Here is a 13,218-nt window from a genome sequence, read left to right as displayed (position 1 = left end):
TTGGCATCCATTGTCTTTCAGTGTTTGAAATACGTTGTTCCAGGATCTTCTCGCTTTCAGCATCTGTGATGAAAAATCCGTTGTTAACCTTATTGGTTTACCCCTGAATGTAATCTGCCTCCTTTCTCTTGTAGCTTTTAATATTTTCTCTTTGTTCTGTGTATTGGATATCTTCATAACAATGTGTCTTGGCGTTGGTCTACTTTGATTTTGTATGCTCGGTGTCCTATATGCATCTACAATTTGTATATCTGTTTCATTTTTTATTTCTGGAAAGTTTTCTGTAATTATTTCATGTAGCAAGTTACTCATTCCCTTGGTTTGAATCTCTGTACCTTCCTCTATCCCGATGACTCTTAAATTTGGTTTTTTAATGTTATCACATATCTCTTGGATGTTTCTCTCATGATTTTTAACCAGCCTATCAGAGTTGACTAGACTCTTTTCAAGATGATATATTTTGTCTTCATTATCTGATATTCTGGCTTCTACTTGCTCCACTCTATTAGTGATGCTCTCGTTTGAGATTTTAATTTGGTTTATAATTTCCTTCATTTCTAAATGTTTGAATCTTTTTTATAATCTCTAACTCCTGATAAAGATGCTTATCTTCTTCTTTTATCTGTTTTTGTAATTCATTTTCAATGTATTCTTTCGCTGCTTGAATTTGCTGTCTCGTATCCTCTTTAAGGTTCCATTCCATCTGTCTAAGGTATTCCTTGAGTTCTTTATATGACCATTTGTCTGATGAATCTATATCCTCCTGAATATTTAGGCTTTCCTCCATTGTTTGAATTCCTTTTCTTCCTTGCTTTTTCATGTTGCTCATATTGCTTCTTGTTCGTTTGACTGCTGAGTTACTGTTTACTCCTATAAATTTATTTGATGCTTGGGAGGAAAGGTATTATAGGGGAAGGGAAGAAGTCACCAAAGAGAATGAGAGTAGGCAGGTAGAATTCAAGGAAGGGGGAATATGAGAATTGAAAAGAAATGCAAAGACAGAAGAAAAGAAGAGAGAGAGAAAAGAAACAGAAAATTGAAAAGAATTAAAAAGAAATCATAATAGCAATAATAAAAATGAAGATTAGTATTAAAAAATAAAATAAAATAAAATGAATTTAAAAAAATATTTTGAGAAAACTACCACAACAACAACAACAAAACAAAACCAAAAAAAAAAAAAAATTTATTAAATGCAGTCTTAGAGTTTGATTTACTATTCTTCCAATAGGTGGAGCTGTGCCCACCGGGCCAAGCTTCTTTTCTCAGTAGGCGAGAGCCAGTCACTGTGCAGCAGCTCTTCCTCCTGGACTGGGCGGGACTCCAATCCTGAGTGCACCAGTGATGCTCACCACAATATTGGCTACACGCCAAGTCTGCTGCTCCTATGAGCCCTGTTTTCATGAACACCTGGGCACATTCTCCCTGTCTGTCATTCCCTTGGACCCTAAGTTTGTAGAGCTTGGGGCTGAGAACCCCCAGCGAATTTGCTTGCCCTCTGGTAGCCACGCCCCTGGAAGCTGGTGCAAGAGACCTCAGTTGTCAGCACTGGTGGTAGCGGTAGCCGGGATTTCCGCGCTGCGGGTCCCACGCCACTTCTGATTCCCCCATGCGGGCAGGGCTGTTGGAAGAGCCAGGTGGGCAGGGCCTTTCGCAGCGCCCGGCAGGAGGGAGATGTCCACAGGAGCGTGGGGTGGGGTGGTGGGGTGGTGGGGTGGTCGTTTGCAGCACCTAACCGCCAGAGGCGGTTCACAGAGCTGGGCAGGCAGGGCCTACCCAGGCAGCGGCCTTTCGTATGCTCGCTGCAATGTGTGAGCAACAGGAGTTCGGTGGCGGCCGGGGGGACTGTGCCCCCTCGGGAGCTGTTCACAGGAGCCCGGGGGTGGGGGGGTGGGTGGGGTGTGGGGTGGTCGTTTGCAGCGCCAGGCCGGCAGGGGTCCAAGCAGGCTGTGGCCATTTGTAAGTTCGCTGCAATGTGAGGGCAGCGGGAGTTGGGCGTTGGCCGGCGGGATCTGCGTTGCCTAGATTCACTCGCCTGGGACAAACTGACCCCTCCAATAGACTTACTAATTCCCAGCAGGTCTCCTTTCAGTGGAATTTTGCTAGAAGTCCCTCCGCAGGTCGCATGCAGGTGTATTAATGGGCCTCTCTGCTCCCCTTACTGTGGAGGCATTGAAAGCGCTGCCTCCTCGCCGGCCACCATGTTGCACCCCTTGTAATAAGACTTTAAAAGGTAAGCAGAAAAAGTAGACCAGATCTAGAGGAACAATATGAGTTTCTAGGGCTTTCTTTTTGCCTCATACACTTTGGATATTAGAAAAGTTGACAACCCAGAAACTCCAAAGAAGAAGAGAGAGAAAAAGCTTGCCCTCTCTCACCAGAGAACTCCAAAGGCCTTGAGGAAAAGAGTTGCATTCCCTTTATTGGTATAGATGTTAAGCAGCTTTTCATATATTTCTTGGTCATTTGTATTACTTCTTTTGCAAAATACCTATTTATCTTTACTGTCCATTTATTAATTAGATTAAGTGGTTCTTAGGTATTAACTTTTTGAGATGTTTAAATATTCTGGATAATAATCCTCTCTCAAAAGAATAGCTGGCAAATATTTTCTTCCATTTTATAGGCTCTCTATTCATTCTCTTATTTCCTTTGCTGTGCAGAAATATTTTAAGTGATACCATCCCACTTGTTGATTCTTAGTTTTATTTCTTGAGCTTTCAAGGTCTTGTTAAGGTGCCTGTGCAATATGTTGGAATAGTAAGCCTATATTCTTCTGTCAATCACAAAGTTTCTGGTCTAATTCCTAGGTCTTTGATTTATTTTAGTTGACCTTTGTGCAGGTTGAGAGATAGGGAACTAGATTCATCCTTCTACATACAAATATCCAGTTTTCCAAGCACCATTTTTTTTTAAAAAAAGGCTCTTTTCTCCAATGTAAGTTTTTTGTTCCTTTGTTAAGTATCAGGTGAAAATATTGATTTGAGTTTATTCTGTGTTTTTTATTCCATTGCTTTCATCTTCATGTCTGTTTTGATGCCAGCACCATGCTGTTTTTGATAGTACAGCTCTCTTCTTAGCTAAAATAACCAAAAGAGAGAAGACCCAAATCAACAAAATTAGAGATGAAAAAAATTTCAGAAGTCCAGAGGCTCGTTAGGAACTATTTTGAAAATTTATACTAAAACTATAAAATCTAAAAGATATTAACCAATTTCTAGGTAGAAATCAAACCAGCAAAATATAGAAAACCTAAACAAACCATATCAAACAGTGATACTGAAGCAGCAATTAGAAGTCCTCCAACAACAAAAAAAGTCCTGTCAAACTATTAAGAAAGAAATTTTACCCATCTTCCTCAAATTATTCCATGAAATAGAAAAGGAGGAAACACTTCCAAATTTATTCTATAAAACCAGTATTACTCTTATACCAAAACAAGACAAAGACACATCAAAGAAGGAAAACTACAGACCAATGTCCCTGAATGAAGCAGACACAAAAATTTTCAAAAAAATATTATTAAAGCATATTCAAAGAAACTTTAACAAGATAGTACAGAAAGAAAAGTGGGTTTCATGTGAGTGGGATGCAAGGGTAGTTCAACATATACAAATGAATAAGTTTAATTCACCAAAAAAATACATCTAGGGATAAGAATCACATGATCAGTTAAATAGATAAAGAAAAAAAAACAGTTGATAAATTTTAGCTCCCATTCATCTTAAAACTTCTGAAGAAATTAGGGATAGAAAGAAGTTACCTCAACATTTAAAGGCTAAGTATAGCAAATGCAAAGTCAACTTTCTATTGAATGAAGAAAAACTAAAAATATTTTCTCTGAAATCAGGAACAAGAAAAGGATGTTCACTCTCACCACTCCTAGTCAATATAGTTATTGAAACTAAAGTCAGAGCAATCAGACAGAGAAGAAATTAAAGAGATACAATTATGAAGAGGTCAAATTATCTGTTTCCTGAAGAAAGGATCCTGTATGTAGTATACTCAAACATCTCCATCAGAAGAATTATAAAACTATATACAAATTCAGGAAAGTAGAATACAAAATCAGCATTCATACCTTTTAGAATACAAAATCAGCATACCTTTTCAGGCTGGGGTTGTGCCTCAGCGGTAGAGCACTTGCATAGCCCATTCAAGGCCCAGGGTTCAATCTCAGCATCACATAAAAATAAACAAATAAAATAAAGGTATTGTGTCCAACCACAACTAAAAAAAATAAATATTTTTAAAAAATCAAAACCTTTTTAATATTCCAATTGTGAGTCTACTGAGACTAAAATCAGGAAAACTATTAAGTTCACAATAACCTAAAACAAGGCAATGATTATTATTTATCTTGAATCTTATCTTTCTAACTGGGGTGAGATAAAATCTCACTTTTATTTTATTTCCTTTATTGTTAAGAATGTTGAACAGTTTTTTCATATATTTCTTGGCCATTTTCATGTCATCTTCTGAGAAGTATCTGTTTAGATCACTTGCCCATTGACTGACTGGGTTATTTGAGTTATTTTGATGTTGACATATTCTGGATATGAATCCTCGGTCAGAAGAAAAAGTGGCAACAGTTTCTCCCATTCTTCAGGCTCTCTTTTCAATATCTTGTTTCCTTTGCTGTTTGAAGTTTTAAAACTTGAAGCTGCTCCAATTTAGTCTTGGTTTCATTTCTTGAGCTTTGGGAGTCTTATTAAACACTGTTTGTGTGCTGTGGATGTGGCTCAAGCGGTAGCTCGCTCACCTGGCATGCGTGCGGCCCGGGTTTGATCCTCAGCACCACATACAAACAAAGATGTTGTGTCTGCTGAAAACTAAAAAATAAATATTAAAATTCTCTCTCTCTCTCTCTCTCTCTCTCTCTCTCTCTCTCTCTCTCTCTCCCTCTTTAAAAAAAACACTGTTTGTGCCTGTGTATTGGAGAGTTGACCCTGTGTTTTCTTCTAGCAATTGTAAAGATTCTTGTCTAATTACTAGGCCTCTGATCCATTTTAGTTGATGTTTTTGCAGGTGAGACAGAGGGAGCTCCTTTAATTCTTCTACATATGGATATTTGTTTTCCTATTTGCTAAAAAGTCTATTTAGTCCGTTTATTTTTACCTTATATCAATGTTTTATTTTTATTTTTTTACAATGATCTTGACATTTCATACATTTGAATCAAATGGGGTATAATTTCTCATTTTTCTGATTGTACAGGTTGCAGAATCCCATTGGTCATACAGTCACGTATATACATACAGCAATAATAATGTCTATTTTATTCTGCTGCCCTTCCTTTAGTCAGCTTTTTCACTTCTTTGACTAAATGACCCAACCAGCACAATTGTATTGGAGAAAAGATTTATGCAGGGGTTCAAGGTCTCAAAGGTATCTATTTATAAACAGTAGGCTCCATTCATTGAAGCTCAAGGTGTGGCTGAAAGTCTTGGTGGAAGAGTGTGGCAGAAGGAAGCAGCCTGCATGGTGATCAGGAAGAAGAGACAGACTCCACTCTCCAGAATACAAAATATACCCAAGGCCATGCCTTCAGGAAGCCACCCCCTCAACCCACAACTCACCAGCCTTCAGTTACCAGGCACTTAATCCTCATCAGGGGAATAATGAAAAAATTGAATTAAGGCTCTTACAATCCAATTGTTTCTCCTCTTGCATTTTCTCACACATAACCTTTTGGAAGACACACCACATCCAAACCAAAACATCCATTTTTTTCTCCAATGTATGTTTTTACTGATTTTGTCAAGCATCAGATGACTATATCTGTGTGGGTTTATCTCTGTGACTTTTAGTCCAGTGACTTTCATGTTGGCTTTCATAAAAATACTATTTTATTTTTGTTAGTAGAGCTCTGCAGCATGATTTGAGCATGGGAATTTTGTTGCCCCAGCCTTGTTCTTCTTTCTCAGTATTCCTTTGGCTACTCTGGATCTTTTATTCTTCCATATGAACTTTAGGACAAATTTTTTTCAGTTCTGTGAAGAAAGTCATTGATATTTTGATTGAGAATGATTGAAACTATAGATTGCTTTTGGTTGTATAATTATTTTATCAATATTAAATCTGCTTATTGAAGAACAACAGATGCCTTTCCATCTTTTATAGTCTTCTTTAAAATTCTTTCTTCAGTGTTCTATAGTTTTTATTTTAGAGGTCTTTCAACTTCTTAGCTAGGTTTATTTTCATGATTTTTTTGTTGTTGTTATTATTGTTCATTTCTTTTTTTCAGGTTATTTTCAATGGAATATTTTCCTTCATTTTTTGGTTGGTTTTACTATTGGCATATAGCAAAAGTTTTAATTTTTGTATGTTGATCCTGTATCCTTCTACTTTTCTGTATTTATTAATCCACGCTAAAACTCTTCTGAAAGAGATTCTATGTATAGAATCATACATTTGCAAATAGAGATAATTTGAATTTTTTCTCATTATATCCAATCAATTTCCTCCTCCTGTCTAATTGATAACTAATATTACAAGAATTATATTGAATAGGAATGGTGAGGGTATGAATCCTTACCCTACTCTAGATTTTAGAGGAAATGCTTTTATTTTCTCACCATTCATTTTGATGTGATGTTGGGTTTGTCATGTATAGCCTTGATAAAAGTGAGATAATTTTCTTCTAATCCTAGTGTCTTCAGAGATTTTTAACATGAATGGATGCTAAATTTTGTTGATGAATTGTTTTCTGCATCTATTGAGTTGATTATATAACTTATGTTCTGAATTCTATTTATGTGATGGATTCCATTTATTGATTCACATGTGCTGAACCAACCTTGCATTGCTAAAAATTTATTTATAATGAAGCATGTAACCAATTATTTTCATTAACATTTCCCACTTTAATCCATAATGTAAAATAGCATTAAATAGAGATATTGAAATTTCCCATGCTAGAAGGAATAATTCTCTCATTGTTTGAAATAACATATAGTGTCATATTTTAGAAGTGGGCTTTCCACTTGTGCATGGTCATGTGTTCTGTGGGAAAAGGAAACTATTGAATTTAGTTAAGCTGCCCTTCTTTGGCATCTGAACCCAAGTTGTTGTCATGAATACTGTGAAAGAAAGTGTGGTATGTTATTAAGGTATGGAAGAATTGAGAGAGGTCATCTTCTGCCTGGAGTGCTTAAGGAATCAGACCAGCCTGGTGTGCAAGAGAGCACTTGCATCTCTTTGCCACTCCTCACCATTTTTAACTCATTCTCCTTCTAATTTTTCAAATCAAGACATATGCATAGGACATAGTCAATGTAATATAACTCTATTAACCCTTTCAGAAAAGTACTGGTTCCTCATAGATATTTTCTGGCCACTCTACTAGTCTTTTCATTTTGCAAGAGGACTCTGGAATGTCATTTTTGTCACCACTGAAACCAGGATTCTCTTACTGTTCCAGGCATCTCTCCTCAGTCTCTCAAAGAAGCTGACAATTCTAACATGGAAGAGACAGCATCCTAATTTGTCCTCAGAAAAGAAGACCCTGGATATGATGATGTTGAGCCTAACACCTTCTAGTGTTTTTTTGTTGTGTTTTGTATTTTGTGTAACCAAGTCTGCAGATAACTCCTTATAATATTGTTTCCTGATTAAAGAGAGTTCTGTCTTCTTCATTACTAGAAAGTTTCTACATTCATTACTGGAAAGTTTCTCGTTTACAATAAATACTCTGAGCCTCAAATACCAGTGTCATTCTCTTAATTTGAATGTATTCACCACCAGAAACCTCTGAAAATTCAGTGTTCAAACTGAATGGATCTCACATAGGATCTCCCCACACTACACACTTGATCTTTTAGATGAACAGAAGTTTATTCTTCTCTTGACTAGTATAAAACTAAAATGCAGTCCTGAACTAAGAACTCGGTCTTATGAAAATTAACTTAATAAACACCTATCTTAATATTCAAAAACATCCCATTCATACTGACTAAAACCTACATTTAGTGATGGGGGAGTATCAGGTGGATGAGAAATGGATATGTTTCTTTTAATTCTTCATGATTTTTATAAAATATCAATAACTAGATTCTACTACTGTCTATTAGACTTTTACTCCAATGGTTTCTTCTCCTTTCTTGTTATTCCACAACTCTCTAAGTCTCGTGTTTTAAAATTGCACTATTATCATTAAATACCATTGTTTTATATCACTTTTCCTTACTCTCTACTCTACTCCTTTCTCTGGTTGTCTTTGTTTAATCAGCCAATAATTCTAACCACCAGAATTGCAAAATATTTCAAAATGGCTGTATTTACTGTGAATTATTCCCAGCCCAGAGCATCCTCACATATTTATTTGAGTTGGAAATGACTGAGTAAGCAAGACAAACTTTGAAATTCTCTATGTCATTGACTCATTGTCATCTATAGCAAATTTTCCAAAATTCAGGTATTTGCTTGCATATAAATGAATGTTTCCACATCTCCATTCTACTGAATAAGTTTAAACCAAGATATTTACTCATTTTTGTGATTTCTGTCTTTTACTTAATGATTTTTTTTTGTTTTTATTTTTAAAAATATTTTTGTAGTTTTAGATGGACACCATTGCTTTATTTTATTTATTTATTTTTATGTGGTAATAAGAATCAAACCCAGTGCCTCACACATGGTAGGCAAGTGCTCTGCCACTGAGCTACTGCCCCAGCCCCTTCTGTTTTTATTAATACATTATAGTTATACATAATACTGTGATTTATCTTGACATATTCACATTTGCACTTAATACAGTTTGCTCTATTACCATCGACAGTACTTCCAGTCTCCTTCCTATCCTCCCTTCTCCTGATACCCTGTCTCTACTATTCTCCCTTATATTTTGTTGGTTGTCTTTCTTTCTTTCTTTCTTTCTTTCTTTCTTTCTTTCTTTCTTTCTTTCTTTCTTTCTTTCTTTATTTGATTCTTTGTATAATATTAACTTCACTCTAGTATATTCATATATGTACTTAGCATAATTTGGTCAATTTCATCCTGCACTTCCTCACATTTCATGTGCCTCCAATGTTCCCCTCAATTCTCTTCCACTCCTCCACTGAACTCTCTTTTATTGTCATGGATCCCCCATTTTGAATTTTATTTCTCTCTACTTTTACCATATGAGAGAAAGCATTTGACCTTTGACTACATGAATCTCATTTTATTTACTTCTATAAGTTGAATATTTTATTTAAAAATAAAATATATTTTCCTAACATAATATAAAGTTACTTTAAAAGTGGAATGTGATGATCATTATTATCCAAAGTACATTTATGAAGACATGAATTGGTGTGAATATACTTTGTATACAATCAGATATATGAAAAATTGTGAGAGTAATATAATGTGTAATAAAAATTGTAATGCATTCTGCTACCATATATAAATAAAAAATAAAATAAAATAATTCTGAAATTTATGAACCATATGTACAGCTATTTTTTTCAAAAACTTTTCATCAATTCTGTAATTCAGAATTGGGAATCATTTAGCTATATTAGAAAGTTCAAAGGCCTTACTTTAGACTATGAAGTCTCCACATTTGGAGGGCTACCTTCATTGTTGGACCTCATTAGAAATACACTTACGGCCATTTTAGGAAAGAGCAATAGCAACTGTCAGCAATAATAAACTATGTTTAAACACATCAGACTATTTTACAAGTCTATATTTTGTTTTATTTGGGTGTTCTTTTCACTTTTATTCAAATAAACACAATACTTGTATGTAGACTGATCATATCCCCAAGCTAATGTACCTGGATTTTCACATGTGCAGTGCTGTGGTTAAATCATCACTATTCTATAATTTGAAACAAGTATTTTGGACACAAAGCAAACAGCTGGTTTTATTTTTGGTCAAAAAAAAAGAAAAAAGAAAAAAGAAAGCGAGCTGATAAAAAGCTCTGTGATGTCACTTGCCCACTTGAGGTTGATGGAATCAAGGACAAGCATTTTTTTGTGGGGGTTGGGGGCAATAAACTAATGTACATCTGGATAAAATTCAACTGCTTCCTATCCTTCTTTACTAGGGTGGGTACTTGAAAAATGAGGCATTTCAGTGTGGTCTAGCGAGTTTGTTAGTTGCCATTGAATATGATTTCCTAAGAAAATTTAAACAATATGGAACAACACTGAAGTTAGTATTTGCCATTAGAGTTAGTAAGACCCATAATTATTAAAGTATTTTCTGATATTCTAGACCTATAATTCAGAAATGAAGGAGTTGGAGAAATTTTATTCATTTTAAATTAATCTTGCTTTCCCAGAAATTCAATCTTGAAACTGAATAATACCTTTGTTAGTTTGAAATTGGTCTGATTAATATCAATTTTACTGAAGAAGCTGATGTCCTTTTTCTGTGGCTTGGATTTTGATACTCCCACATATTAATTTAATTTCAATAAAGTTTTGGTTTCAAGAACTGAGTGATAGTTTGACCTGCAAGAAACAAGTTTAGACATTCATGTCACCCTTTTCAGAAGAAGCCAGTTAGGATGAATGCAACCTGGGGTCCAATTCAACTTAAAAATTATAATTCTCATAGCAAAAAAGCAGCTAAAGACAGTGGACTGAGACAAGTGGACCTATGGAACTGCAAATTTGGGAGTGTGGGGCATGTGCCAGGACATTGTCTGTGTGGATGGTGTATTAGCACAATCATGCTGGCAGGGCCCTGGTGGATTCTGGGTGTGTCACCTTTACAGAATGGCTGTGGTGTCTAGAGAGCAGGGCTGGCACAACTAGCTGGCACGAGTAGACTATACTTTCTATGGAGTCCCTGGAGGGACCCAGGCATGTTCCTTTTCAAATACCCACGCTGCCCTCTTCTGATCCCCCTTCTCTTATAAGATGTGATTTGGCTCAGCAGCAACTTAGGAGAGTGGGAATAGTGAGTTGAGACTTGCTTCTGCCTCCTGTAACAGCCCAGGCTGGAAAGGCCATCTGGAAGCCGGACAAAGAACAAGTCCACTTTTTACAAGGAAAAACTCCCAGTCATAGCCCAGAGCAGTGGTGCATGCCTGAAATCCCAGCAGCTCAAATGTCTCCAGCAGAAGGAATGTGAGTACAAAGCCAGCCTCAACAAAAGCAACTCAGCCACACCCTGTCTCTAAATAAAATATAGAAAATGGCTGGGATGTGGCTCAGTGGTTAAGCGACCTTGGTTTCAATCCCTGGTACCAAAAAAATAAAAATATCCAGTCACTTTACAGCCTATCCACTAAAGTAAAACTAAATGGCTTTGAAAAATAATACACTTTGAAACTCTGAGACATTTATAAAAACAAAAGCCAAGAAATTTCAAACAACGATTTTAGAAGTCCTTTAAAAATGTATCTATAAAAAAAACAACAACAGCTTAAGAACCTTGTGACTTTCCAGTGGGATACATACACTGTAAATTTTACTCCTAAAATTATCTATTTGGTAAAATCTCTAGGAAAAGTCCTATCAAGAAAATAATTGTTTTGGAATTATTTTTTTCTGGAATGTCAAAAAGAATTAAGATAAACACACATACTTAAAATGTGAATACAACAATATTAATTCAGTTGAATAAATAAAAGAAAGTGGCACCAACTTTATTGCAATTTTTCAAGACTGTGTTGTAGCTCAAGGATATTAGAAAACAAATAATTTTCTCAAATAAGAATGATCATTTTTAGCAGAAGCCAATAGCATTCAAAATAAAGTGCTATGAGAAAAAGTAGCTCCACAAACTTCAGCTCATTCACAGATGAACAGAAATTTTATCTTGATATTTAGGCCTGACATATTGATTTCAAACCAGAGTTGTGTCTAGGGACTGAAGCCAGAATCCGGGTAGTTGCAGTATGTCCTCCTCCTCCTTCTCAGCAGAACCTGGGTTCCAAGCAACCACTGTGCAGTTTACAATGACAGAGGGCCACTTGCTGGGTAAGAAGGGTTTAGATCCTTATGGAGATTTGAAAAATTTTTGTAACTTGTCCCCCAGGATTGCATGAATGTGAAATACCCACAGAGAGGATTCTACTTCATTGTACTTCCTTTAGAATATCTCTCCTATAAAAAAAAGTCACCACTTTTTTGTTCATCAGCCTTGAGTCTTTTCAAACCTCCACACTTAGAGTGACTCCAGAAAGAAAATGTTATACTAACCAATGCCTCCTCTGGAACTCTAGTTCTGGAGATGGTGAGTGTCAACAATGTCCAATGGGTTTCTGTTGCTGGACTTTGTGGCCCAGCATGTCCTGGGCAGACATGATGCCTCCTCTTGCTCCAGGAGAGTTTTGTTCCTCTTTAATTCTGAGTCACTTTACCTGAATCACCTTTTCAGATGGGTCACTGGACATCCTGCCTCTTCCAAAGGGAGTCAAACTCTTGCTCAGTGGAAAGAATCATCCAATTTCTCAAACTCTGCCACCACTGCAGTAGGGTTAAATGGATCTGACACCTCACTCTTGTGCTTCATTAACTCTTCATCCTGCCACATTGTCATCATCTCAGACATGGTCTTCTCAATTTCAGCAGAGAGTTCAGGACCTTTCACCATGACCTTCATCACCACTGGTCTGTTTTCACACCCACTGGACAATTTGGGGCTTGTGTTTCAGAAGTCATGACTCATAACCATGAAGTTGATGATGCTGGCAAATTAGATACTAGACTAATGTGACAGTATGTGCTTTGGGATCACAGCAATAGAAAATAATGTGGGAGAGGAATCAGAAAGTGAGTAATTTCCTGAACACACAGCAGTTGTCTTCTAGTTTGTTTGGAATTGGGTCACTTGGCCTGCACAAATATAATTGCTTGGTCAGCAGTCATTTTTGTTGCAAAAACTAAATAACATGCTATTAAAACACCTGTTTGGCTGAGCCCTAGGTGACAATAAATGGCTACTTTTTCTTCCTGTATTGTCAGTGATGCAGGATAAGGAAACACCCTCAATGGCTTGCTCCTGTTCACTCCAGCAGACTGGGTTCTCACATTTGCATGCTGTACCATCACAGGCCATGGGACACATGAGTGTTCAGGGATGACATGCCTGAACTCACCCTCCCACTTTTGTGTACTTTGGGGTTGGATGTTCTGAATTTCCTTTCATATCTGCAGCAAACCCATTATTATTCACCAACATGGAATATGGTTGTTCATTTGGAGGCAAGACTCCTGCAGCCTTGGCAGTCTCTTTTGAAGCTTTGTTGTCACTGTCAGGATCCAAAGACCTTTG

General features: G+C 36.5%; 2 pseudogenes; one reads left to right on the top strand and one right to left on the bottom strand.

Annotated features, from left to right (window-relative positions):
* LOC143398304 (antigen WC1.1-like) overlaps positions 1-7,542 on the top strand; it is a 67,420-nt pseudogene extending 59,878 nt beyond the window's left edge.
* Positions 7,543-11,932: 4,390 nt separating this feature from the next.
* LOC143398302 (protein tyrosine phosphatase domain-containing protein 1 pseudogene) lies at positions 11,933-12,992 on the bottom strand (annotated as a pseudogene).
* Positions 12,993-13,218: the final 226 nt, after the last annotated feature.

The sequence above is a fragment of the Callospermophilus lateralis genome, chromosome 4 (assembly GCF_048772815.1).
Source record: "Callospermophilus lateralis isolate mCalLat2 chromosome 4, mCalLat2.hap1, whole genome shotgun sequence".
NCBI lineage: Eukaryota > Metazoa > Chordata > Mammalia > Rodentia > Sciuridae > Callospermophilus > Callospermophilus lateralis.
This window is presented reverse-complemented; position numbering and strand designations above follow the sequence as displayed.